At 31.6% G+C, this 6,721-nt stretch overlaps 1 pseudogene; it reads right to left on the bottom strand.

Moving 5' to 3' along the window:
- Positions 1-6,306: 6,306 nt before the first annotated feature.
- Positions 6,307-6,408, bottom strand: LOC112798965 (small nucleolar RNA R71; annotated as a pseudogene).
- Positions 6,409-6,721: the final 313 nt, after the last annotated feature.

The following is a 6,721-nucleotide window of genomic DNA, read 5'->3' as shown; positions in this document are numbered from 1 at the left end:
GATTTTGCTAACTTGTGCCCTTAAAACATTGGTTAAACATATTATAAAAAAATTATTTTATAAAAATTATTACAATTTTTTTTACGTTTTTAATGCATTGAATACATTTAAAATGTTAAAAAATGTTATTATTATATTTTTAAAATGTATCCTTGTAACACAAGTTAGTTAAATTTTTTTATTAACTAAAACTAAAAATAGAGAATTTACATTAAAAAATTAAAATGTTCAACTTTACAATGCATTAGATATTGTAAAAATTTTTTACGACTATTAAAGGTGCTACTAAACACACATATGAGAGTAGACACCAAAAAATAAAAACACACACACACACATATGAGAGTAACTCTCGAGTCAAAGGCCTTTCTTTACCATTTAAGAATTTCATGGAGTTAAATGGTAAGTTTTCATTTGAAGAAATAAATTGCACATGAACCAAAATTAAGATGAGTAAATTTCAATTTATCCTCTTTTCTTTTAACTAAATTTTATCCTACACTTTATTGAGTCCTTTTTTAAAAGTTGAGAAATAAGAGAAGGTTGTTTCCCTTTAATCACATAAGAAACTAAAACAACACAACTAAAGTTATTCCAGATTTTCTTATCCATTACATAGTTTATCTATCTATCTATTCTTAATATATAAAAGTAAATAAACAAGTTTATCTACTTTACTTGTAAAGTAAAACATTTCTTTCCTTCTATTAATACCATGTCAGCAATATCGCTTATTTGGCAAAATTTTAAAATTAACCACTCAATTCTTACCAAATCAACTATTATTTTTAAATTAACAAAAAACTAAAAAATACAATACAATGAATTTGTAACCTACAAATACATTGAATTCATATTCCTATATTTATTATATCTTACCGTTATAAACAATACAATAAATTTATAACCCCAACAATTAATTTATTAATTTTTATAAATAACTCACTAAAGATAATAAACATCCATATTACAAATGTCATAAAAATATTATTAATCATAATAAATTTTACGTTACAAATATTTAATTCCATACTATTTAAATTACTTATATAAGTCTCTTATGACTATTCCTTCCAATAACATCAAATTTAGCACAAAAAATTTATTTTCAAACTACACATCTTAAACTTACTCAATAGAGCATAATTCTTTCAGAGCAGAATGATTAGAAATCGAATAACTATCCAAAATCTAATGGCCATGCAATGAGAATCTGATGATCAGGTATGACAAAAAAAAAAACACACAACATGCATCTTACATTCATACTTACTCAAATACCATATACCTAATGATAACATAAATTGAATATTAGAATAGGAAAAGATCTTCACAATTTTAGTAACTATAAACGAAATTGATAACAAATTTGGATGGAACTATGTTAAATGTGAAAAGTATAAGAAGAAAGCATATAAAAAAGGAAACAATTACATTTATAGAACATGTAATTAAACACCACAATATCCAACAATAAGGTAACTCTATATAGTTTTTATAATCTCATCTATCAAATTATTAGTTACTAACCCAATATTTATTCTAGGTTCAGACTTCAATTAAAGGTTTCAGATTAAAGTGTTGCAACAACTTTTATACTATTTGATGACGAAGCAAAAAAAAAAAATATTGGACACAATTGTTTCAAACTACCAACTAAAAGAAATGCAAAAATCAAATTGTCAAATAAAAATGTTACTTTTTACAACTCTAACATTCAAATTTTTTATACTACAAATTATTTTAAATAAAACACTTTTTAAATTTAACTTTAATTTACATATATTTAATTTATTTCTACAAAATATAATAATTTTTAATATTTATTCTATACTATTATTAATTTATCGCCCCAAACATCGTGCGGATCTCATTTTAATTTGAAGTAAAATTAGTAAATATTCTTAAGTTTCAGTCAGTAATAACCCGTTCAAGCTAAGTAGTTGATTTAAAAGATCAGTGTTCCAATCTTTAATGAATGATAATTGAATCAAATCAAATAGATTTATAATAAACACTATAAAAAAGTAGTTGAATACCATCGAATTTAATGGTGAATTTAATAAAAAAAATTGTCAATAGTTTATTTACTATCAGATTTAATGGCAAAATAAATCTGATGATATAAACATCACCGATAATTGTTTATCGGCGGATTTTTTCACCTGTCGCTAATTACCAGCAGATATAAATTTTTAATTACAAAATTATGGAGCCTGTTATCATTTGATTTTTTTTCGATAAATCCAACGGTAATATATGATTTATTATTAATAATTAAATTAATAATTACCGGCAGATTTAACTGACGGTAAATCTAATAGTAAACGTAAATTTTAATTTTTTTTTTAAATTTTGTTTGAAAATTTACTATACAATTTTAAATATTTAAATTTAATAATTTCTAAACTAATAAAATTTAAAATTTTAGAATTTCTTATAATAATTTGTCTATAATTTTTAGTTGAAAGTTCACAAACAAAAATTTTGAATACAGAAGGTGAATCAGATTTTTTTTTAATCTCTTTTCTTCTACTTTGGAACTACTTCATTCATTCATGAATGAAATCTACCACTTACACTGAAGTTAAACAATGACAAATCAGAAAGCTAAAGATTCAAAAAATAATTTCTATATAATTTGCAATCCAATTCAACAAATCACAAGATCATCAAATTGAACAAACTCCTACACCCTAAATAAATCACAAAATCATAGGAAAGTTGAAAACAAAAATAACAAAGTATAAAGAAAGGCATAATTGTTCATTTTATACAAGCAGTACACAATCAAATGTCACGAAAAGAAAAAAACCAATTACTTACCTTATAAAACATACACATATCGATAACATAAATAGAAATCATTACTATGTTATTCTCTTTATTTTCAGATTCTACATGTTACAAAATCACAAAACCAAATTTAATGAAGTAATTTAACTTAATTCAGTATCACATAATGTTATCAAACACCATTTGACAATGAAGTAAATCACCATTAGGGAATAAAAACACAAAAACAAAAAGAAAAAAGAGAAAGAAAAAACAAAGTAAAAACAAAATAAAACAAAAACTAACTTATATTATATCATCCTCCATGATGTCGTTTTCCACCATTTTACTATCAGTAATTGCTGAAAATCAAGTGGATGAGTTGCAACTTGAATTAAAGGATTGCAAAACACTATGGAAATTATGAAATATATAATTTTTACCTACAGAAAAGTGCATAAACAGAACTATAACCTAATCAAATACTGTAATCACCGATAATAACTGATGCCAGGGCATTTAGGCCAGTTTTACTGACCTTTTCTTTACTATTTTATGGTAGTTTCATGCATTTTCTTAGTGAATAAGGCAAGTTTTGGATGAAAATACACTTACACCTTGATTCAAGCAACTATTGTGAATTTTACATGATTTCATGAGGATTTTGCAAGGATTGAATGACAAATTGATGATGCATAATCTCATGACTTGGGCTAGAGCTTTGATGCACTTTATTTGCTTGATTTCAGGACAAAGAAAGCAAGAAAGAACCATGTTAATAGCCACGTTAATCTAATTAACGTGACCACTAACGTGGAATGGGAATGAGCTTGCAACGTTAATGAGAAAGGTGGTCGATAATAACGCCTGCGAAGCCATCATAAGCCCACGTTAATTGCCACGTTAACTACATTAACGTGGTTGTTAACGTGGAGATAAAGAGAGCTCCAGCGTTAGTAGTAAACGTGAACACCACTAACACTCCAAAAGTTGGCAATTGGCCACGTTAAGAGTCACGTTAACTTAGTTAATGTGAACTCTAACATGGAAGGGAAGACAATGCCAACGTTAGTGATACTCACCTTTGTCACTAACGTTGGATCAAGCTAGCATTGCCCACGTTAGTGGTCACGTTAAGACCACTAACGTGAAAGTTAACGTGGAGCTAAGATTGATGAGCCAACGTTAGTGACACTCACCTTTGTCACTAACGTTGGAGATGGCATTCACTACCATGTTAACCTAGTTAACATGAACTGTAACGTGGGGAGGAGGGACGTTTGGAGCGTTAGTGACAAAGGTAAGTGTCACTAACGCTCTCGAAGATTGGCATGCCCACGTTAAGAGTCACGTTAGTTATACTAACGTGAACTCTAACGTAGGAAAAGAGGGGCACAAGGCAACGTTATTGGAAAAGGTGATTCCCAATAACGCTTGCGAAGGATCATAAGGCAACGTTAGTGGTCACGTTAGTGCCACTAACGTTGAAGTTAACGTGGACTATATGGGGTTGGAACGTTAGTGAAAAAGGTGATTGCCACAAACGTTCTCGAACCCACAATTTCACTTAACGTTAACATTAGTAACGCCCATGCCTAACTCACACTTTTCTGCAAGCTGAGTCCACTAAAGATTGTAACTGCTTCAACTTAAGATCTAAGGCCCACATCCAAAACTTAAAGAACTCACTAGAAGATCAAGAAGAGTAGTATATATAGGAGTAGTTTTGAACTATAGAGAAGCTTGGCACTTTGGAGAACTACCCTCTGTATATTTACTTTTCTGCATTTTGCTAGTGAAGCATGTATTCTTTTCTGCCATTTTCCATTTCCAGAGCTATAAACAACTAATCCCCTTTCATTGGGTTAGGGAGTTTGTTGTAATTTGATGGATCAATTATAGTTTTCATTCTTCTTCTTCTTTTTTCTCTTTTGATTTACTAGAAAGCTTTTGATCTTAATTCAATTGGTTAGTTGTCTTGGAAAAGAAACTCTCCATAATTGGATCTCCTCTGAGCCTTGGAAAAGGGATGAGGAGATCATGCTAGAAATGCTTTCTCATGTTGGACCAAATTGGGGTTTGGGCGGATATAGTGACATGTAATCCTCCCAACACTTTGATTTGGAAATACATGTGGTATAATCAGTGACCATACTTTATCTCTTCCCATGAGCAATTAAATCAAGGAATTGGGCAATTGTTCAAGCTTAGAGAGATTGGATTGCCAAGGAATTGGGATCCAATCACCTAAGATTGCCAAGGAGATCAATAGATGCATAGATTGAGGAAGAGATGAAAATGAACTTGATCCAGAGAATGCAACATCTCCTGAGCCCAATGAATTTTCCATTTCTGATCTTACCCATTCTCTTTACGTTTTGCTATTTATTTCCATGTTCATCTCCCTGATTCCCCATTTAAGATTCTGCACTTTATTTTCTGCTATTTACTTTTCCGCCATTTAATTTTCTGCAATTCTCAAGCTATACTCTGTTTAGCTCAACTAGCATACTCTTCCAACTAAAGTTGCTTGACCAATCACTCCCTGTGGGATTCGACCTCACTCTATTGTGAGTTTTTACTTGACGAAAATTTGGTATACTTGTCGAAGGAAAATTTGTTGAGAGATAAGTTTTCGTGCATCAAGTTTATGGCGCCGTTGCCGGGGATTGATTTTGTATCAACAATGATTAAGTTGGAAGTTCACTAGATTGAGCATTTTTTTATTTTGTTTGTTTACTTTATCTAGTCATTTACCTTCAGTTTATTCAGTTTTTTCCTCATCCCCTATGCCCTTTATGTTTTCTTTCTTTCTTTGTTATTAATTACAATTCTGCTCACTAACCTACTAACTGTTTGATAAATTGCACCACTCACACTAACAATCACTCTAACAAGAATAATCTCTTCATTTTATTTCTTGCTGTGTGCTATGTTTGTTGTATGACAGGGAGAAGAAGCGAAGCTTCAACTTCCTTCGATTCAGAACCTGAGAGGACCTTCTGGAGATTAAGGAGGGAAGCAAGAGGAAAAGGAGTTGTTGGTGCTGAGGAAGAGGAAGAGTACTTTGAAACAAATATGGAGGAGAATTTGGAAAACAATCATGAAGGAGAAGCTCACAACCATGCCAGAGAAGGCCCTGTAAATCATGCTGGGCAAGAGAGGAGAGTTCTAGGCTCTTACATCAATCCAAATCCAGGAAACTGTGGAAGTAGCATCCAAAAGCCCACCATACATGCCAACAACTTTGAATTAAAACCCCAGCTCATCACACTTGTTCAGAACAACTGGTCATTTGGAAGAAGTGCCCAAAAAGACACCAATCAACATCTAACCACCTTCCTGATAATATGTGACACTATGAAGTCTAATGGAGTTCATCTGGATGTCTATAGGCTGCTTTTGTTCCCTTTTTCACTCAGGGACAAAGCATCCAAGTGGATGGAGTCCTTCCCAAAGGAGAGCTTAACAAATTGGGAAGATGTGGTGAAAATTTTTTTGGCAAGATTCTACCATCCTCAAAGAATTAACAGGCTGAGAGCTGAGGTGCAAACTTTCAGGCAACAAGATGGTGAAACTTTCTATGAGGCATGGGAGAGGTTCAAGGACTTAACAAGAAGATGCCCACCGGACATGTTCAATGAATGGGTTCAACTTCACATTTTCTATGAAGGTCTTTCCTATGAGTCAAAGAAAGTTGTAGACCATTCATCAGGGGGCTCTCTAAACAAGAAGAAAACCATTGAAGAAGCCATAGATGTCATTGAAACGGTTGCTGAGAATGACTACTTCTATGCTTCTAAAAGAAGCAACACTCGAGGAGTAATGGAGCTGAATCACATGGATGCATTGCTGGCTCAAAATAAGATGATCACCAAGCAGCTAGCAGATCTTACCAAGAAGGTGGAAGAAAATCAAGTTGCAGCAGTCATCACTTTATCACCAG

This window comes from Arachis hypogaea, chromosome 4 (assembly GCF_003086295.3).
Source record: "Arachis hypogaea cultivar Tifrunner chromosome 4, arahy.Tifrunner.gnm2.J5K5, whole genome shotgun sequence".
Classification (NCBI taxonomy): Eukaryota; Viridiplantae; Streptophyta; class Magnoliopsida; order Fabales; family Fabaceae; genus Arachis; species Arachis hypogaea.
Note: the sequence above shows the minus strand (reverse complement) of the source record. Positions and strands in the feature narration are given on the sequence as shown.